Source organism: Malania oleifera, chromosome 1 (assembly GCF_029873635.1).
Source record: "Malania oleifera isolate guangnan ecotype guangnan chromosome 1, ASM2987363v1, whole genome shotgun sequence".
Taxonomy (NCBI): Eukaryota; Viridiplantae; Streptophyta; class Magnoliopsida; order Santalales; family Ximeniaceae; genus Malania; species Malania oleifera.
The window spans coordinates 21,539,724-21,563,368 of NC_080417.1; the positions used below are offsets into that span (position 1 = coordinate 21,539,724).

Genomic DNA, 23,645 nt, shown 5'->3' on the forward strand with positions numbered 1-23,645 from the left:
GAGAATTTAAGAACAAATGGAGTATAAAAAATGGAGAGAATCACAAAAATATTTAACTAAGCTTGCGAGAAGACTCTCCAACATTTTTTAAGTCAAATAGGCTTGTATTTATAGGCCGAATGGAGAAATAACAATTATATGGCCGTTGGGACCTTAACATATTATTTTTTTTTGAAAACTAGCCATTTTCTAGTTGTTGGAACACTTTCTTGAGAGGGTCGATCGGCTGGGGCCAAGCTCCGGCTAGCTGGGGCTTGAAATCCACAAGCTTCAGTCGACTAGAGTGAAGATCCGGCTAACCGGCCTCAGGTTTTTTGCGTGGATACCTTTCAGTGTTTTAGTCATAACTTTTTTTATATAAATCTAAATTGGACATACTTGGTATCAACGGAAAGTTAAGAGAAAATCCCACAACTTTCATGTTGAACACAGTTTAAGTTAAGAGCTATTTTATTAATAAAATTTCTTATCATTGAGGCGGCAAAAACATGAATGAAATTTTCTACTGCAGACACCTTTTAGTATTTTGGGCATTACTTCTTCAAAAAAAACTCCAAATGGGGCGTTCTTGGTATCAAAAGAAATTTAAGGGAAAATGTCACAATTTTTATGTTGAACATATTTTACGATGATAACGAATATATTGAGAAAATCGCTCATCTCTACTGTTTGGTTGATTGAGCAGTTGACCGACCCCTTTGTAAAAATTGGTTTTTGACTTCTATTAACTTCAAAACCATTTTAGACCTTTTGGTATAAGTTTAACTTTTAATAAAAAGGTTTTTCCATGAAAATATCGTGGTTCCAAAGGTTAATCTAAGGTCAAATAGAGTTTCAATTTAAATCAGATGATATGCATGCACAATTGAAACCTATTAATATTAAAATTGCAGAAAAAAAAAAAAAAAAATCCTCCATGCTTATGCTCCTTAATACGTCATGGAATACGCCAAGGTATGATCATCTAAGTGCTGATATGACTTCATTTTCCATCTATCATTCGTGCTTACAGAGATATAAACTTGTTCTTACACTAAACATACAAATGAAATATTGGGGTTTGTCATAATCAAGACAGGGATTTGACTCAAAAAGTCAACATAGAACATTTGTGTGTGTGTGTGTGTGTGTGTGTGTGTGAATGAACCTAATTAAGACCAAATAGCCTAAACTTTTACTTTTCTTAGTGTTTACAAGTGGTTTAATTAGAGCCAATAGTTGAATTAGGATGCCATGTATGTGGCATTGTAGATGTATAAATCCAATGAAAGATGATTGGTGTGTCTTACAATGCATATTCCTATAAGAATAGACTCCTATGAGTTTTTTATTTTCTCATTGTTGAATAACATTTTTTCATCGGTTGAAATTCACAAGTTAAGTTGTTCAGATATTTTACTAGTGAATTTGTCTGGTGTTGAAAATTTTAGGGGAGGATAATCATTGTAAATACATGAATAGACCCAAAACCCTACGAAATAAATTTTTAGGTCAAAATAGTACTATCTAATACATATGAACCCACATAAGGACTCCTAACTACTATTAATATTGAAAATTTGAATTGTATGATTGAATTCATTCATTATTGCAATTTACAAGGTCATAGGGGTTAACATTATACATTAAAATGTCATAATATTGAACAGGGTAAACCTTGTTACACCTTTTGAGTTTTGTGAATATGATACTCTATCCCCTTAGATTTTAAAACTACCAAAAAACTCTATAAAGTGACTTTTTGGAAATGTTAATTGGTTGTTCTGGACAAGTTTGTCCCTTGATAAAATGACATTGCTTGGTGGGTAATAGGGGAAGGGGGAAATCCGAAGGTTGCTGTGGGTGCTAGAAAAAACTAAAGAAAAGGGAGAAGTTTGTTTTGTTTTTTTTTTTTGCTAAAAGAGGGCGGCACCTCCATTTATTTATTAATAAACCCTCACTTTTTGCAGAGGAATACCATGGTTACAAGTTAAAACCAACCAACCAAACTAGGACAAACAAAATTAAACATAACTAACAAAGGAGATAAAAACATAAAAACAACCAAAAACAAAACGAAAATACACCAAACAAAACTTTAGAGATGAATTAACGACGAACGGAAACAAGACCCCACCTACCCATCCGAAAGATACCTTTCAGATAACGTGGTTGAAGGTGTTGTTCTTCGTAGATTACATTGTTTCCCATTTCCCCTTCTTTAACAAGAAAATCAGTCGCACTATTGCCTTCCCTATATTGATGCATCACCATGACATTCACTCCTTCTAAAGTTAGGATTTGGAAAATAAGGAAATGAAAGGAGGGTATTGAGGAGTAAGAATTTCACATTGAGGAAGAAATAACCTCAGTTCCAATGCAAACACCCCTTAGTCCAATGGCCATGAAGTTGTTCCCCAACCATTGAACTGTCGTCTCAAATTATACATACCTAAATTTGTGTATTGTATTGGGTTAAAGTTGTAAATTGCTCTGGGATTTGATCAATGGAATTCAACCAAATGTAAGTTATATTGTTTTCGATATAAATGGCTATTTTCACTTAAATATTCTTATATGTCAACATATATTATTTTAAATGTGCGATAGGATATAGTAGATCTTGATTATCTTTTGAACGTGATTTCATTTAGTAGACGTAATGTAATATAGTCTTATTTTCATGCACTAAGGTGGAATCTAATTAAATATATCTTGTAGATTTTATATTCCCTTTACTGGATGGAGTTCAATAAAAAATCATGCAAGTCTTACATTTTTTTATCATAGATGTTTATTTTTATTTTCTTTCTATCAAAGAATGCAACCTATTGAAACGGGCTACAGATTGATTAAACTTGGGATATACATACACTACAAAAAATAAGGTTATTAGTGACGATTTTAAACCATCACTAATACTCACAAGACTGTCACTATTAGTATTAGTGATGGTTCTATGAGTATTAGTGGCAGTTTTTAATTTGTCGCTATACCTGTCGTTACTAATACTTATTAGTGACGAATTTTTTAAACTGTCACTAATAATAGATTATTAGTGACGGATTAAAATCGTTACTAAAAATAAAGTATTAGTGACGGATTAAAACCATCACTAAAGACCTAAGTCCGTCACTATAAATTCTATAGCAAATAGACCAAAAATCGTCACTAAAACCATAGTATTAGTGATGGTTTTAAAATCATCACTATTTCTAAATTATTAGTGACAATGTTAAAACCGTCACTAATTCTCCATTATTAGTGACGATTTTAGATTTGTCACAATTGCTCTATTATTAGTGACGGTTGGAACCGTCACTAATACTCATTATTAGTGACGATTTTAAAACCGTCACTATTGGTCTATTATTAGTGACAGTTCTAAAATCGTCACTAATACTAGGCTTTAGTGACGGTTCTAAAATCGTCACTATTGCTCTACAGATCACTTATGGATTTAGTGACGGTTTTAAACCGTCACTAAAGCCTAGTATTAGTGTCGATTTTGAAATCGTCACTAATACTTAAATTGCACAATTAATAGTAAATTTAATTTTTTTTCCAAATTATTAATTCCTGTAAAAATCTGTAATTAAATTACATTTTCTTATACATAACATTAAACAATAATTGCAATAAAATTCATAAATTATTAAAAATTCTAATTGAAATTTAAATACAAATATATTATACAAATTCAAATTCAAATACAAATATATTATACAAATTCAAATTTAAATACATTTCATTTGTTCTGATAAAAAAAAAGTGAAAAGTTGCATCCGAGCTGCGTGACATCGTCCTGACGTTATCACAGTTGCAAACCCTACAAATTAAGAAAGTTAAAAAAATTAGTATACGGTGTAGACACCCTATTTTTGCCCTAACCAAATAGAACAAGGGGTTCCTTTTTATTATTTTATTATTATTATTTTTATTATTATTAATATTTTTATTATCGTTATTATTACTTTCTTATAATTATTTTTATTATTTATTATTATTATTATTAATTTATTATAATTATTCTGGATTATTATTACTATTATTGTTATTTTTATTTTTACCTTATTATTATTATTATTATTATTATTATTATTATTATTATTATTAGCATTAGTATCTTATTTTGGCTATTATTATTTTATTATTATTATTATTATTATTATTATTACTTTATTTTTATTAATATTATTATTATTATTATTTTACCGATAGTATCTTCATTTTTATTTTTACTATAAATATTTGTTATTATTTACTATTAGTAGTATTGTTATTATTATTATTACCTTATTGATCCTTATATTGTTATGATAATTATTATTATTATTATTTCTATTTTTATCATTACCATAAGAGTAAAAGCAGAAAAATAAAAGAAAAATAAAAATAAAATAAAAAAAGGAAGTTTTTTTTTTAGGATTTTCAAAAAAAAAAATTTATATAAGGGCAAGGGGCGGAGGAACCAAGGGGGGGGGGGGGGGGAAAGAAAACGAAAAACCTTGCGCCTAGCCTTCTCTCAGCTTCTCCGACCACTTTTCATAGCCGCCTCTGCTGCCTCATCTCCCTCACTCCGGCAACCACTCGTCTTCTCGCTTTCACGCACTCTCACAGCCGCAGCCCTCACCATAGCCACCCGAACACCTTCCGTTACACCAGATTGCCATCGCCGCTCACGGCTCCAGTAACTCCCTGTTCCAGCCACTATACTCACCACAAGGAGCGCCTCTCTTCAACTCCGTGTTCCAGCCATCTCCCTGCAGTCACCCGAGCACCAAAACACCACCGTGAGCCAACCTGCTGCAACTCTCCGGCGCAGCAACTACCAGGCCTCCTCTGCAACCGTCGCACGCAGCAGCACCAAGCCTCCACCACGGCAACAACCCACAGCAAGCATACCTGCAGCAAACCGCAGTCTCTCTTCGGCCAGCACTCCAGCAGGCCAGCATTCCGGCCACCATCCTCACAGAACCAGTCCCGGCCACCACGGATTCCTGTAACTTCGGCGGTATACCACACACCCACCCCACCCCCCCCCCCCCCCCGCCCCCCCTTGGTGAGTTCCCTGGGCTCACATGGACACATGACCCACGAGAGGCCTCCTGGCGAGCGTCTCTGCAGGCTGTCTATATACACACGCACACACAAATATATATATACTGGTGTTGTTTTGATTTCAATATGTAAGGTTTAGGTTTTTATTTTATTTTATTTTATTTTCGCATATGTATGTTATGCTTGTTTATTATTATTTTGTTAAGTTTTTATTCATCTATTCATTTATTTTATTTTATTTTGCTTATTATTAGTATACTTGCTGGACAATTAGAGAGGAGTTTTAATGTGTTTTATGTAATATTCATGTTTAAGCTATTGCATATATTCCTTAATACTATTGTCATAGGATTTGTAATATAATAATATTATCTTTAGTGCTTAACATCCTTCTTTAAATTTTTACAATGGTAAATATTAACTAGTTTATTGTTTTTCTTGTGGCAGGATTTTTGTTCTTATTTATTTATTTATTTATTTTATTCATATTAAATACTAATTGATTTATTCTTTTTGGGTACAGGATTTTTATTCATATTTAAATTTTTTTACTAATTGATTCATTTTTCTTGGGTGCAGAATTTTTTTTGTTCATATTTAAATCTTTATTATTATTATTATTATTATTATTATTATTATTATTATCTTTGTTTATGCATATTAAATACTAATTGATTTATTTTTCTTGGGTGCAGGATTTTTTGTTCATATTAAATATTTGCTTTATGTTTAAATATTATTATTGAATTTGTGTTATTTAAGTCATAACTCTTTAGGGTATGTTGTAATATTGTTGTTCATTGGTATTTTTGTCATGTATATGTTTAGGTAATATGGTGGTATATTATTTCATATTATTTTTATTATTATGGTTTATTAGCTTATAAGATTGTTATGCATATATGATTTAGGTACCTTAGGGTTTATGATATTGTTTCTATTATCATGTATATGCTATAATTCATTATTTTGTATTATATGTAATATAATGGTCTACCATGTAATATTGTATTATTATCATGTTAACTGTTTAGGATTATATATCAAGTTTGATTTGGTCTATAAGTCTAGAAGTTACCATACTGATTGTTTGCATATTAGTAATAGTTTGAATAAGTTTCCATAAGTTCATTATTTGCTTCCCTTTAATTTGATTTGTTTTATTAATTGGTTGCTTATATACGCGTGTATTGTATCTTTAAGGGGGTATCAATATTAAGGTAAATAAAAAATGTATATTGCTATTACCATAAAGATTGTTGTTATTCCTATCATTACTTCTTATTATCCTTATCATTTATTACTTACTATTATTATCATATCTATTATTTACTATTATCATTTATTCGTCGCAATATTAATATGATATTATCAGTGTAGGACTATTATTATCGTAATATGTTTTCATTATTGTCAATACTGTCATCACTTTTAATTAGTACTAATGTTAAATATTTTTAGTATCTTTGTTCCTTGGATATATTTATATTTTGTATCATGTATTATGATATTTATTTTTATTATTTTATAGTATTATTTATTTTCGTGTATGTTTATCCCTATGATTTTATTGCGGGGGGTATGAGCTTCGGGCATCACGTACCTTAAGCTCTGAGAGAATATATATGTATATATTATATTTATTTATTTATTTTTCATGTGTATTTATAAATTCATAAAAGGAGTAACTTAAAGACTTTTTAAATTAACTTAGGGATAATTTTAAATTAATTAGGTACCGTTCATAAGAACGGGCGCGTAGGGGGTGCTCGCACCTTTCCCTCGTGTAACCGAACTCTCGACCCCAGCTCTGGTAACGTAGACCCACTCTACCCCTAACGGGGTAGTAATCATGTGTTCTAACCACACTAAAAGATTAGTGGCGACTTCGACTTTCCTCATTTTTCCTTGAAAATTAAAATTGATTTTTATTTCACCACTCGGGGCGCACGCGCTCCGGGACGTCGCGACATGCGGTTTTTGAAAATAAATCACTACCTAGCACATATACAGGCATAAAAAATAAATCACATCATTGTAAGAGAAAACATTAGATTGTAAACAATCAGTTTGATTGCAGCGATTTGAATGTCAACAATATCAGCAAAGCTTTCTTTGTATAGGACGAAAAAATTCACCCCTTAATATAGATAGTACACACCAATACAAAGAATGAAAAATACAGCAACAATGCAAATTAGACAGCATACACTAGCACAAAGCAACACTATGGAACTTGAAAGGTTAAGTTCAAAAAGCAGTCACGATTATAGAATTCAGTATTCTGGAAGGAATCACAGATATAAATAGCCTCTCCAAGGTTCGCTATGACCACATAGTCCACAACGAATAACTGCAGGAACTTCGCTTGTTAGAGAGAGACTCTCTCCCTTCTCTCTAGGAAGGGCAAGCCGTAAGTGGAGTGTGGTGTTCTTCATTGAATGTTGTGGATTGGTGTTTTCTTGGTGTGATTTGAGGCTAATCTTGGGTTTGTTTGCGGCGAATTCTATCTTGGACTTGATTTTAACCTCTAATTTGGTCGGATTCTCAGATTTGGGTGTGTGGAAAGTATCCCGAGAAGTTTCCCACTCATGAAAATTTGATATTGTTATCTCATCAATATCAAACTATGAACAATATTACAAATATTATAATCTCAAAAAAAATTGAAAAATATTATGAAAGTCGTGATTATGACTATTCACATCATTTGCATTCCTCATCTTTGGCTAATAAAATCATAATGCATTGAATTCCCTACCCTGATCCGTGTTTCCTTGAATTCCATTTTCTAATTTGTATGCAGTGTTCAGAAAGATGAGATGCTTGTTAGGATGCTTGATACTATAGAAACCTCAAATACTCCTACTTCAAAACAATTACAGTATGTGGTTGACTCATACAAGTGATTGACGAGGAAAACATACTTTTAGGATTTGGGGACTCCATCCCAACCTCAAAAACTTATACCAATGAAAACAAAATTACTAGTCAAAACAACCATGAACAAGGTGACACATCATGATCAAGTCACAAATAAACCAGCATAAGGCTGCCACAGCACCAAGAAGCTTATTTGCAGCCCCAAGAAACCAACACAAAACCCTAATAGTACCAAACAAATAGAACAACTACAAACAAGGTGACCCACCACAAACGAGTCACAAATAAACCAGTGCAAGGCTACCACAACACCAAGAAGCTTGCACCAGCCTCAAAACCAATACACAGTCCTAATGGTACCAAGCAACCATTAAAAAAGTGCTCTAAGTGGAAAATTGAAGTTATTTTTTAACAAGATACATAATGAACAACTTAATACTATGATGTACGGAGGTATTTAAAGCATTCAAAAAAAAATGGGAGCAGAGGACACACTCTGGCTATGAAATTTCACTAGGCAGCAACATCCACAGGTTATGTGGGTGGCTATGTGGTTATTTTTGCAAAACTATGAAGGGATACTAAAGGTTCTGAAAGGCAGCAGCATCCAGGATTTTCTGGCAACTATGGTATTTTTCCAGCAGCTCCTTGACTTTGTTTCTGGTCTTTGGTAGTGCAGATTATCCTTATATACAACAGCAAGAATGAGGTTTAGGGTTTAAGATTTGATTTTGGTATTAACTTAGGGTTTAGATCTTGCTCTAGTACCACGTTAATAATTGGGTAAAATCGAAGACCTTATCTCATTGGTAGGTCTCTCCCTCTATTCATAATATGTGTCTACTATATACTAATGACTGAGTATATACCCTTACATAACTTTAGCACATACTAGTAGTGATAAATGACCAAAATAACCATTAACAACCACAAACTATTAAAATATCAAAAGAAACTCAACATAACTAAAATGTCCAAAATAGCCTAAAATTGACTCATATTATTAAGATATTCACACCAGCTGTGTGGAATAATATCAGATGTTGGCTGGGTATGAAAAGAGCTACGACCACGATTAAAGCTGCTACAAAGTGACTTCACAAATAAATCATGAAATTAATTGCTAGAACGATCATAACCATGAACAACCCACAAATAAATCAGTATAAGACTGCCGTAGCACCTAGAAACTCAAACACAACCCCAAGAAAGCAACTCACAGCACTGGAACAATTGGAGAAGTAAATCACTGAAATTACCATGGCTCACAAAAAACGGCTTATGAGCACTGCCACTGCTCTAAGAGAGTCTCCAATGACTGTTACTAATTCCGAACCACAACTAACAAATTACCATGAGTGCATGGTCACAACAAAGACTAGATATTTAAGCAATACACATGTCGAACAACTTGATATTTTGATATATGGAAGGAATTAGAACATTAAATCAAAAAACACAGCAAATCCCACTATTTCAGACCTAATAAACTCAATAACCATTGATAAATTGCTTCACGAAGCATCAAACAAACAAAACCATGTCTAAAAGTGACATGTTAATAGAGGGATTGGATCTCAAAAGTTATTTTGATCACAAGCAAGTTATGTCTCTCTCAAAGTACAATGAGTACCTGAAATCCTTCGTTTCACATGAAGAAGCTCTGGAGCACAAAAGAAACAGAGATTCCCCTATTTGGCTGGATGAGGAATTCAAATTCAGCAATGGGATCCCTGCAGGTGATCACAAGTGTAAGAATTTCTATTCTGGATTTGCAGAGAAAGACAGAATTTTGGTCAACCACAAGTACCTGTTAGAGGCGATCAAGGAATTGAACAATTTCAACAGGGTGGATGATGATCACAATCCCTCTATTAACATGTTATTTAATCTTCTATTTCACTATGCCTTTATAATTCATTACTGAGACAACAAACAAAATGTGTTTCCAATGTTATGCAAACCAAGAAGCAATCCAAATAATTTTGTCATTTTCTGTACATAATTTTTATTTCTACCCAAAGCGTCTTCTAAGCCTGTTCCTTAAAAAGATCTGAGATGCAGCTTGGAAGTATGACTTTGTAATTAATACTTACAGTTATATTTTTCCTTCAGAATTCAGAAGTGCAAGTACCAACAGCCACCATTATAAGCACTAGTAGCAATGTTATTATGCTAAACATTTAAACATGGATTGCCTTAGTAATCATTTTTATTATTTCTGTGTTCTCTTTCAGATCTAGCCGCATTTATGTAATTGACACACAAAAGGATCCCAGGGCTCCGTCCTTGCATAAGGTTGTTGAGCCAGCAGATATTATCTAGAGGACTGGATTAGCATATCTGCACACAGCCCATTGCCTTGCTTCTGGTGATATAATGGTATCATGCCTTGGAGACAAAGATGGAAATAATGATGGAAATGGATTTCTTCTCCTAGACTCAGAATTCAATGTGAAAGGAAGGTAATGTTCTCTAATTATCTGATCTGTGCATTTTAAAAATATGTAGACATGGCTGTATATGTTATGATCCATGTTATGATCATCATTGTGATCATAACAATTGAACACAGAACATGTTTAGTCACGTGTATCTATTTAGTCAATTATAAATTATAATTTAAACAATAAAAATTATTACTAAAAACATCACGAAAAAATCCAATAACATGTTAATAGAGGGATTAGATCACGGCTGAATCATTTTAGGTCAAAACCATGTCTGAAAGTGGCTTCATGCACTGGCGCATGCGATCGACCTTGGCAGCCTTCGTCTAGCATGTGAGGTTCCATGAGACACAACCTTGAGGTGGGATTTCAGTGGGGGCAGATCGACAGTGTCTATGGGTGACTATGGTGTTGATCTTGACAAATCTATAGTGGGTTTAATGTTCTTGAATTGACAGTGTCACCCAGAAAACCAGCGACTGTTCTGACTTCCTGCTGGTGCTGGCTGTTTTTTAGGGTTATAATATCGCTAAAAAATTTTCTATACTGATAGACATGCAGCGAATTTTGGGTTTTAGGCTTCATTTTTTATGGTGGTGTTAACACATAGGGTTTAGGTTTCAGAATCATGCTGTAATACCATGTTGAATAATTGGGTAAAATGGCAGACCTAAACTCAAAAATATGTCTCTCCCTCTAACTTACACTTGTTACGAACCAAACTATAACAATTAATAATAATTCTAAAAGACTAAATAACCATTAACATATTTCATGACCTATCTAATTTTGAAACATGAAATATAATTTATAAACTACTTGTTGGCCACTCATGAAATATTAACTTGAATTGATTAAGTAAATCATGACAAGAGATAGCCATAACAATACAAAGTTCAAAATATTTTCAATATTTAAAATACAACTCTCAGTTATTTTGGCAAAGCTTGAGGTTACAAAGTTTAGGAATCAACCCATCTATGGCATTCCCTCTTTGGAGTAAATTGTTTTGAGCTTCTTGAGATGCTTAAAGCCCATAAAAAAGGTATCCGGCATAATTGTCCGCAATAATAGATTTGTACACAAAGTAAGCTAGTATTTGTAGGTTCAAAATAGCTTAAATTTGTAAAGTTTCCTTGATTTATCCAAGTGAATTCGGTTGTCAGCTAGCTAATCTCCCTTTAGATTGGTACCTATAAAATATATCAATTAATGTCTTATAGTTTGGTTAGCAACACAATCTTACTTACTAATAAATGGTAACCTCTAAATTGATTAATTAGCAAGAGCAATTGGCCTACTACTTTAAGATTTCTATTTTTCTATGCATGATCAGGACCCACATCCTATCAGTATCTAAATCCCATTGAAGGATATAATTCAACTTAAGAGGATGCATCAAGACCTATATGACTATAGAGGACATCCTAATTGGATCTTATGCAAGGTCATCTTATTTTGGTTCTCATCACTCTTCCTATTTTCTAATTTCTAATATCATGAGGAGGGGGAGATGTTATTGGAGCCCTTCCATAAGTCAACACAAACTCCTTGCCCTTTCTCTTGTTTAAAGCTACTTTAAGAGTTTCTTTTATTGCCCATTTGACAGCTTTTTGCTATTAAAAAGCAACTTGAAAGATGAAATCCAAGTTGACCATCATTGCCTCTATGTGGTTTGTTTAGAGAAAAGAGGCCTTGAAAAGTGACAATTTTCAATTGGACTAGAACCTCTAAGCCAATGCATGCAAAATCCAAGACGGGTGTAAATTTTAATGAATGAGTATCGTGTACCAGAACTCAATGTGCAAAAAGGTGTTTTAAAATCACTCTCTTTTCTTTTTGAGTACATTGGTGAAATGGGTAAAGATTATATTTATGCAGTCACTCCACTACTTGAGGATGCTCTTATGGATAGAGATTTGGTACATAGGCAAACTGCTTCCCAGCTATTAAGCACATGGCTTTGGGAGTGGCTTGTTTAGGTTGTCAGGATGCTTTAGTACACTAGCTGAATTATGTATGGCCAAACATATTTGAGACTTCTCCGCATGTTATTAATGCTGTCATGGAATCCATAGAAGGGATGAGCGTTGCCTTTGGTGCAGCTGCAATCCTAAACTATTGTCTGCAAGGGCTCTTCCATCCTACAAGAAAGGTTAGGGAAGTTTATTGGAAGATTTATAACTCACTGTATATTGGAGCTCAAGATGCACTGGTGGCTGTTTATTAAGCTGGATTATGAGGCGAGCAACATATACAGTAGGCCTGAGTTGGTGATGTTTATATGAGGTTTAGTTTGTTCTTCATGCTTCAAGTGAATCTACAAGAGACTCTTGGACAAGCTAGGACCTATCCTGGGGTTGTTTCCATGGCAACTGCAGTTTGTTTGGATATGCATGCTTATTAAGCTGAATTGATGAACTGCTTGCTATTTGTTAACTCCTTCAGTAGTTTGCTAATTCAGGAATAACCTTACTTTGGATTCATATTCACGCTGCAATTATGTGAGACACCTTTTATAGGACAAAATTGTGAGATACCTTTTATAGGACAAAATTGTGAGATTTGGGACTAAAATTGATAATAACTCATCAAAATATGGCTTGAGACTATTACATTTGGTAAAAAAACTACCCTAGAGATGCTATCATATGTGGATTATGCACAAAAGTGAAAGTCACTCTAACTAGGTCATTGATTAGACAGGCAGACCATAACATTATACCAATAATTATTAAATATCTATTGATGTATTTTGAAAGTAAAAAAAAAAAAAGGATAAAGTATTTATTCTAATTGAAATCCTCATGCATTTTCTATTTCAAATACTTATCACTAGCTTTTACATACCTTCTAATGAGAAGAGTCACCTACATCATCTGGACGGGATTGGCGCATCATTTTTTCGATCTGCACTTTCCAATTCTTCATAGCTTGCATCTCCACTTCCCAATTCGAGATCTTTTCTTTCAATTGCTGTTCCACGCTTCCACCATTTGCACCCGGATAACCATCGCCTCCTCTCGAGCCTCGGTGGCTCGACGCTCTCGGTCAATCTCAGCAAGAGACGCCGCACTAAAAGAAGATGATGATGTTGGGGCAACGTATCCACTCCCAAGACCATTCAACCAACCACCTAATCGTTGCCCAAGCACCTGAGTGCAGATCTCGTCATCCGTCATCGGCTGACTGCCCTCTGCAATGGGTGCATCCCCCAGCTTAAGCATCCTTGCCTATTTTCAATCATGAAAATGATGACAATGAAGAAATAAGAATACAACTGACGTTTTGAATAAGATAATGAACTAAATAATCTGCTTAACTTACATGTTTCATCTGCGCACCCTGGCACCACTCCCCCAAGTCCTTTGATGTGTTCTCTAATACAAATCCGGCCTCGACTCCAGGTTGTCAGTGACGGGATCACGCTATATTATCATATAAAAGTTCATTAATATGAATTCAATGGTGTCAATATAAATAACACTTGTTAGGTAATGGTCAGATAGTTTCGTAGCAATTACCTTTCGTTGATTGATGAACAATTTCGAGCCACCACAATGCGTCGTATCTAATTTTCTACGATTCGCTGCATTTTTCTCACAGATAGCCTACAAAATAGATGTAATCACTTTTTATTATTCACATAAATATGAAAAAGTAGTTATTGTAATTAATAGAAACACATCACCTGATAATTAGGGTCGCGAAAATGGCGACACACCACCCGCCAATCCTCTAGGGAGATCTTATCGTATGGGTGCGCTTCTGCCTCATCTCCCATCTCCCTAAAATGGTTGCACATTTTGCTACGATAGGTCTTAAATTGAAAGCACAACTGCGTGTTCACCGCCTTTTTCACATGGTCTACGGTGAAAATGTCCATATCAAACTCTTCCTGCATATGAAATATATATTGAATGTTAGAGAATCTTTAGGGTAATATATTAAAAGTGAAAGAAATGTTTTAGGGTTACTTATCAAGATGCGCTCTTATAGAACCAAGCGTTAAGCCTCCGTCACCTTTGGCTAGGTAAAGTGACTGGAGCATATTGGCGACATATAATGCCAAGCTCCCGTGACTAGGCTGTGCACCAATCGTCAAGCGGGGCCGTAAAGCTTGGAGGAAAGTCGATACAGATCCGCCGCCCAGTCCTCTCCAAGTGCCTCTTTAGCGCAACGTTCTTCGCTGCACCGCGGCCTACACTCGTCTGTGTCATAGAGGTCGATGATGAAAGAAGAGTTAAAGAACAATAAGATAATCATACACGTGAAATGACAGTAAATATATTATTCTAAATCAAATACTCGTAACCTTACCAATACTGCTCATTATGGATGGCAACTCACCCTGGGCTTGATCCCCAACTGATGGATTGATGTCGGGCTGGGGTCCCGAGGGCTCAGATGGTGCCGCATCAGCCCCGACATGATCAGTCGCTCTCGAGGATGACCCATCATCCTCGCGGGATGATGTCGTCGATAGCCTAGACTGAAGTACGCGGCAGCGATCTCCTGGTGCCATGTCTGCAAAATAGTTCACAAGTAAATATAAGAAAATTGGATATTAGATGGATGCATAGTAAATATATTTTCACTTATTTTCACATTTCAAATACACGGTGACAACATAACACGCTTACCCCCTGTACGTCCTCAATATCAGTATCATCCTCACTTTCTAGAGTGTCTTCCTCTTCACTGCAGTACTCAACCATAGTTTCATCTTCCCCATCAATCTCATCACTATCAATGAAGTCAACATGTACAGAGGGTTCAATTCTAATGTCAGCAGTTCCTACGTGTTCTGCCCTGGCACCAACCCTATTTAATGGTATAGGATCGGCTCCTTCCTCGGCAACATTGATAGTAGATTGTGTTACTACGGGATCAGATGGCTGATCTTCTTGGAAAGCATCATCGCTAACACTCTTCTCCCCATCTGCGACTTCTGTAATATCATACAAACTTTGAGGAGGAATTTTTTGGGCCACATGCCATTCACCCTTTAATTTTGTGTCCTTAAGGTATAACACTTGTTCTGCCTGCATCACAAGTACAAAAGGGTAATTTTGATACCATGTTTTACTGAAATTGACACTAGCAAAGTAGGCATCCGTATTTATCCCACTCTTTTTATTGCTAATGTCCCACCAGGTACACTTGAAGATGTGGACAAGTCTGTTAGCTCCATAGTGAAGCTCTATAATATCATCCAACACACCAAAATAGTCAATTTCCTCATCTCCTTTTGTACCTAGCACCGCAACTCCATAATTTTGAGTTTTTCTATGCAGTTTGAGGGACTTCGTATGAAAGCGTAAGCCGTTAACAATGCAACCGCTATAGCAGTTAACTCGTTGATCGGGGCCACATGTCAACGCCTACAAATCTTTACTTGCTGTTGGTTCTTTATTATAATAATACATGACTTTCATCTATTAATTACAAAGGACTTTAGATGAGTAAACCATCAATATTGATAATGTACATTATAGTGAACTCAGGCAGTAGTTGTTACTTACACGACACCCAAACCAATTGACAAATTCCTTCTTATGTCTTTCGTCAACATTCCTTTCATTTTGAGCCAAAAGTTCAGCTTTATGTTCGCTATATGCAACAATAGTACATGTTACCGTCAACTAAGTATATATCCATATGTAAATACAATGCAAAGTAAGGAGTTTTGAACCACGTACTCGATATATGGAATAATTTCATCACAATTATTAAGGGCGTAAAAATGTGTCTTTCGTAGGTTGTCCATATCAATGAAATCGTAAACCTGTGCACCGAACGACCGAACATTTCCTCGAAATATAGAGCTCCTCGGTTCTTCATCTTCAGCATTAATAGCATGAACGTCCGCATTTTGCTCCTCACAAGTGAACCTTGTTTCAATATCATGTAGATACATTGAGCAAAATGCAAGACATCCACTGTCAATGTACGCCTCAATCATTGAACCTTCTGATCATGCCTTATTGCGCACATACCCCTTCAAAGAGGATAAAAACCTGTGCATTTTACACAACATTAGTGACTTGTACACATACAAAAAAAAAAAAAAGCAAGGAAATCACGAGAATATTGTAGGACTTTATAATTTACCTCTCAATAGGATACATCCAACGATATTGGACCGGTCCTCCAATTATGTCCTCCATTGGTAAATGGACGGTTAGGTGGACCATCACATCAAAGAATGATGGCGAAAATATTTTCTCCAGCTTGCATAGCATGATCACAATGTCCTCCGCTAACGGTTCAAGTACGTTTACGCTCAATTTCTTGGAGCACAACTGTCAAAAGAAGATCCCTAATTCAATCAACACCGAGTGAACATCTTTGGTCAAGTGTCCACAAAGGAAAATGGGCAGAAGTCATTGCAAAAGGATGTGACAGTCATGACTTTTCATTCCTAACATCTTCCCTTCCTTCGTGCTTATGCATCAAGATATGTTCGATGCATATCCATCAGGGAACTTCACTGATTTCAACCATTCGAAGAAATTATTCTTCTCATCCTTCGAAAATGTGTAACAGGCTGATGGCATGAGAAGTTTGTCCCCATCACGAATCAAATGCAACTCAGGCCGTATTCCTATATCTTTCATATCCCGACGAGCATTTGCATTGTCCTTTATCTTCCCATTTATATCCACAATGTACAAATGACATTCTCACAAATGTTCTTCTCGATGTGCATAACATCCAGGTTGTGGCGTAGTGAAAGATCTTTCCAGTATGACAACTCGAAGAAGATGCTTCTCTTTGTCCAATTTAACTCCCACTCAGCACGTTTCCTTTTTCTACTGTTAGGTGATTTCCCAAATTTCATATCTCGGATCAACCTGAGCTGGTTTAATATCTCTTCCCCACTTAGTCGGTTTGGTTGCAACCTTCATTCAGGTTTTCCATTAAAGCTTCTGACACCACGAGTCCTCCAAGGATGTCCAGGTCGTAAAAACAACGATGACACATAAAACATAACTTGCGTCCATGCTTTAAGGATAAGGACCCAGCATCCTTATTACACACTTGGCATGCTAAGTAACCTTTTGTGCTCCAACCCGACAGATTGTCGTAGACGAGGAAATCATTAATTGTCCACAAAAGTACAGCATGCATATGAAATATTGTCCCGATTTCCACATCAAATGTCTCCACTCCTTTTTCCCATAGTTCTTTCAACTCATCAATTAATGGCCTCAAGTAAAGATTGATATCATTACCAGGTGCCCTCGATCTAGGAATAAGCAGAGACATTTAAATGAAGGGTTCTTTCATACATCGTCATGGCGACATATTGTATGACATCATCATAACTGGCCACATGCTATACAGGTTGTTCATGTTACCGAAAGGATTGAACCCATCTGAAACAAGGCCAAGTCTGATGTTGCGAGGATCACTAGCAAACCACAAATGCATTTTATCAAACTCGGCCCAAGCTTCAGAGTCCGCTGGATGGCTAAGGGTGTTTCCATCTTGAAGACGTTTCTCTTTATGTCATCTCATATCTGTAGCAGTCTTTTTGCACATATACAATCGTTGCATCCACGGGATTAATTGACAATATCGCAAAACTTTTTGGGAGATCTTTTTACCCTTCTTCTGATTAGTTGTATACCTCAGTTCACCACATTCTGGACACTCATTCGCATTTTCATGTTCACCATAAAAGAGTGCACAATCATACCTACACACATGTATTGTAGTGTAACCGAGACCCAATTCACGCATGTATGTCTTCGCCTCATAAAAAGACTTGGGAAGTGTTTCACCATCAGGCAGTATTGCCTTAATAAGACTTAAATGCATGTTGAATGCGCTCTGAGATAACCCATACATTTTCTTTGCATGAAGCAACTTTATCAGGAACTCTAATTTTGAGAACTTTGTACAGTTTGGATATAAGGGCCCTCGTGCATCCCTCATGAAATTAGCAAATGGTTTACCAAATCGATTTAACGTACGAGGATCGCAAGGTATGGTACCTAATGAAGTAGATTCATCACCAGTACGCGACACACTAACGTCTTCCATGTCCACTGCAAACCCCCTTTGTAAGTCACTGATTACGCACCGAAACTGTGTAATTGGACGTTTAACTCGGGCTTTACCGTTTATATTTTTAATTAAGTGTCCAAAATTATCCAATATTTTAATAAAGTACCAAAATCATCATTCTTGAAATTTATTGCACTATTTATGAAGTTTTGGTATTTTTTTGTCACAGGAAAATTCCCGGGAATCAAAATCAATACCTGTTCGTATTTCATGCATAACGTTTCCGTTTGAACTCCGATTGAGACGATTCAAATTTCTAGAGAAAGAGAAAAGGATCATATACAACTTCTGTGTTTTGAGTTTTGTGAGATACAGGCTCCAGAAGAGCATAATTTGCAACGAACAGAGAATAAATAAAATAAAAAAAAATTAAAAAATTGGATAGTTGATGTGACCCGGCCATGCATAGCCGGGTCGGGTTGGCTAATTGGGTAGGGCTTCTTCTTTTTTTCTCTTTTTAAACCCTTCCTTCAGCGCAGCCTCTCTAGTCACGCTCCTTTGTTCTTCTTCTTCTCCTTCTCCTTCTTCTTCTTCTTCTTCTCTTCTCCTTACTTTTCTTTGTTGCTCCTATCTTCTCTTTTGGTATTTTCTTTTAGCCTTTCTATCTTCCATTATTTCTCTTCTTCTTTTCCTTTTTCTTCTTCCCCTTTCCCATCTTCTTCCTCCTCTGTTTTCCTGCTAAAACTCCCTCTGCTCTAGCCAAACCCGAGAGCCTTCCCTGCTGTCCCCTGCTAGTCCACCCGAGCACACCAGCTGCTGCAACCCTTGCTGCCACACACCACACACAGCAGCACAGCCCCCTGTTCCAGCAGCTCTCCACTCTCCAGACCAGCAAGCACAGCAATCCTACCAGAGCACAGCAGCTCCAGCAGACCAGCAAACACAGCAGCCGTGTGTCTCTGCAACTCCAACAACTCCAGCCGTGACAGCCCCTGTTCCAGCAGCTATACATATCTCTCTATTTTTTTTTTCTCTTTCTTTTATTGTTGATTGCAGCAAAATAACTCCTTTCTTCTTATTTAGTTAGTTAGTAGAGTTTTGAAAACCTTATTTTGAATGGTTGTTAAGTAATTTTTAAATTGTTTGAGTGAAGTTTAATTTTGATTTTTGTTTTATGTTTATGTTCTCTTAATTAATGTTGTCATTAGGTTGAAAGAATTTGATTTAGTTTCTTTTATTTGTTTATTGTTCCTTCAATTTAAATTCCGTTTTATTTCTAACTAAATAATTAAATGAAAAGAGAAAATATAAAAAGAAAAAAAAGAGTGTTTTTGTTTTGAAGTTGTTTTTTTTTTAAATTCAGTCTTTTTACCGAAGCGTGGTTTAGTTAGGGTCGATTTGAGCAAAAACTCATGTTTTTATTATATTTCGTCATTGTTTGCGTGCTTTAAATTCTCGTTGAATTTGTGTTTGCGTTTAAAATATGATGCTTGATTTAATTTTCGTAGTTTTGTTAAAGGTTCGATTTTAGTATGTGCGTTTGTGTCTAATTGAGTTTCCATTATGTGCTTTAATTCCATGATCAATGTTACCATTTTTAATGAGCGCGTGTTTCGATGTTCCCTTAGGTAGATTAGAGTTACCATTCCTACGTACTCTTTAAATTGAAGCATGCTAGTTTTAGGATTTTAATTTAAGTTTTTGTTTAACTCTCCAAAATTCTGAAAAATCCCGAATCTGAACCAAGTTCAGTGCATTTTTGTTTTCGATTGGACGAATGTAAAATCTAAGATTAAAACGCATTCCCTGAGGAGACGATCTAGCCCTTGGGCTTAATATTACACGACAGAACTCCTATACTTGGTGTTGCCACAGGATGCACCGAATTTCACTCTTAAGCATGGCATGTTATCTATGATTCCCCAATTTCACGGGATGGACTCTGAGAGTCCGTACCAACACTTGACAGACTTTGAGATGGTTTGCACCACTTTTATTAATAGGGCTGGGACTGATGAATACATTAAACTGCGTTTGTTCCCCTTTTCTCTGAAAGACAAGGCAAAAATCTGGTTTAATTCTTTGCGCCCTAACTCTATTACTAGCTGGGCTGAAATGCAGCGTGAGTTCTTACATAAATTTTTTCCTCTTCAGAGAACTCAGTACCTACAGGAGCAGATCAGTCAGTTCATGCAAAAAGATGGCGAGACATTCCAAGCATGTTGGGAGAGATTCAAGGACTTGATGAACATATGCCCGCACCATGGTTTCGAATCGTGGAGGTTAGTGAATTATTTTTTTACTGCTTTAACCCCTGTGTGCAAACAATTTGTCCATTCTATGTGCAATGGGATGTTCTTCCGTAAGGAACCAGACGAGGGCTTATCATTTTTAGACTATCTCGCTGAGAGTGCCCAGCAGTGGAACGCACGACCAGAACGGGTGCCGATAGCTGCCCAACCCATCCGAGCAATCAGTGGAGGGGGCAGATATGAGGTTAAAGAGGACACTAGCTTACAGGCCCTTGTAGCTGCGTTATCTAAAAAATTGGAAGTCATGGAATCGGAAAAGTCGAAAGCTGAGATTTGCACGATTTGTGAGACTTCAGACCACAGACCTCAGGATTGTCAATTCTTACCTGTGTTGCAAGAGAGCAGATCCGATCAGGTGTCATCGGCAAATTGGGTTAACAAGACGCAGAATCAGCCGCTCTCAAATACTTACAATCCGGGGTGGCGGAATCATCCAAACCTCCAATGGAGAAATGATCAGCCTGGTCCATCATCTTCACGGTATCAGCAGGCACCTCAATCATATGCACCGCCTCCGCAACCGACATACAATCCAGTCGTAGCTCCTCCACCGCAGTATCAACCGCAACAGTTTTCTCAGAGCTATGCACCACCAGGATTCCAACCAGCATTAGTCCCCATTCCAGTAAAGAAAGCTTCAGATGATAGTGTAGCGCAGGTGGCAACCATGCTCCAGCAATTCATGCAAATGCAGGTTACGACCAATGGAGAACTAAAAGATGCCGTAAGCAAGATGAGTACACAGCTCAATACCCTGGAAAAAGGAAAATTTCCTGCACAGCCTCAGCCTAACCCCCAGGTATATAGACAGCCACAACAGTCAGTGCACAATGTTTCAGGGGATACGTTTGAGTCAGCAAAAGCAGTTATTACTTTGCGAAGTGGAAAGGAAGTTCCTCGTCCTGAAATGGCCACTGACCAACAAACAACCACGCCGACACCTGAGGTGACAAATGAGATAGATAAAGGAAAAGAAAAATCAGATGAGGCCAGCTCAAGTTTAACAAAGTCAGATAATAAAGAGGATGAGCCAGTTAAGGAATACCAGCCGGTGGTCCCATACCCTCAGCGTTTGACACCTGGATAAAAGAACAAGTATCATACAGAGATTCAAGAGATATTCAAGCAGGTAAAAATCAATATTCCACTTTTAGATGCCATACAGAAAATCCCTGCATATGCAAAATTTCTAAAAGACCTATGTACCGTAAAAAGGAAACTAAACGTGAAGAAAAAGGCTTTCTTAACTGAGCAAGTCAGTGCATTGATTCTTAGTTAGACTCCACAGAAACTTAGAGATCCTGGCTCCCCACGATACCCATTATGATTGGTGAATCTCGTATCGGGCGAGCTCTACTTGACTTAGGGAGTAGTGTGAATCTGCTTCCATCTTCATTATATGACCAGCTGGGTTTAGGTGAATTGAAGAGTACTACTATGCTGCTGTAGTTGGCAGACATATCTGTAAAGGCTCCACAAGGTATTGTTGAGGATGTTTTGGTTCAGGTAGACAAATTTTACTATCCCGTGGATTTCGTTGTTTTGGATATACAGCAGCCTATTTCCACCATTTATCAGGCTCCTGTCATTTTGGGGCGACCATTCCTTGCTACTTCAAACGCCCTGATTAACTGTTGGAGCGAAGTCCTGAAGCTCACATTTGGGAACATGACACTGGAAATGAATGTTTTTAATGCTCATAGGATGTCAAGTGGGTGTGATGACGCAGATACTCATGCAGTCGATGTGATAGATGACTTAGACACTTCAGAGCTACTGTCGGTACTCGATGTCGATGCCGCACTTGAAAATGACTCTTTTGCGCAGTTTGAAGGGATTGATGAATTATTACTAGAATCAGAGGAGCAGATCCCAGATAGTGGTCCTCATATGTTTGATGCGAGTTATACAAGTAGTTGGCGTAAGCCTACATTTGAGGCCATTGACCTACCAGAAATTCTGAAGTCATCCGCAGAAGAAATTCCAACCCTTGAGTTGAAACCATTGCCTGCCGAGTTGAAATATGCCTTCTTGGGTCCAGTAGACGGCACATTCCCTGTCGTAATTTCTTCACACCTTACTCTTGAACAGGAAACTAAATTATTGCAGGTACTTCGAGAGCATCGAGGAGCGATTGGATGGACCATTGCTGACATCAAGGGTATCGACCCTTCCATTTGCACTCATAACATCTTCCTCGAAGGAGACGCAAAACCAGTTCGAGATGCACAAAGGAGGATGAATCCAGCCATGAAAGAGGTGGTAAAAAACGAAGTGCTGAAATTATTAGCTGCAGACATCATTTATCCAATCTCCGACAGCAAATGGGTAAGCCCAACACAGGTAGTTCCAAAAAAATTTGGTTTGACTGTCATTGAAAATGCTAATGGAGAATTGATCCCATCTAGGAAAGTAACGGGTTGGAGAATGTGCATTGATTATCGTAAATTGAATTCGGCTAGCCGAAAAGATCATTTCCTGTTACCTTTCCTAGATCAGATATTAGAGAAAGTAGCTGGTAATTCTTTTTATTGTTTCTTGGATGGATTTTCTGGTTACTATCAAATTGCCGTAGCACCTGAGGACCAAGAGAAGACTACCTTCACTTGTCCCTTTGGTACCTTTGCTTTCTGCAGAATGCCATTCGGTTTATGCAATGCCCCTGCTACTTTTCAACGTTGTATGATGAGTATTTTCTCTGATATGTTAGATGATATGTGTGAAATTTTTATGGATGACTTTTCTGTGTTTGGTAAGTCTTTTGATCATTGTTTGACACATTTAATTGCGATTTTGAAAAGATGTGAGGAAAAGAATTTACTTCTAAGCGAGGAAAAATGTCAATTTATGGTACGTAGTGTTTTAGTACTTGGACATTTGGTTTTTGAGCATGGTATAGAAGTTGACAGGGCCAAGGTAGAGCTGATTTCTCAATTACCTATCC

At 36.5% G+C, this 23,645-nt stretch overlaps 1 non-coding gene across 1 annotated transcript; it reads right to left on the reverse strand.

The window, feature by feature from the left end:
* Positions 1-20,551: 20,551 nt before the first annotated feature.
* On the reverse strand, positions 20,552-20,659 carry LOC131147405 (small nucleolar RNA R71). Its single transcript, XR_009134787.1, has one exon. It is a non-coding gene; the product is annotated as a small nucleolar RNA R71 (small nucleolar RNA).
* Between the last annotated feature and the right edge of the window lie 2,986 nt (positions 20,660-23,645).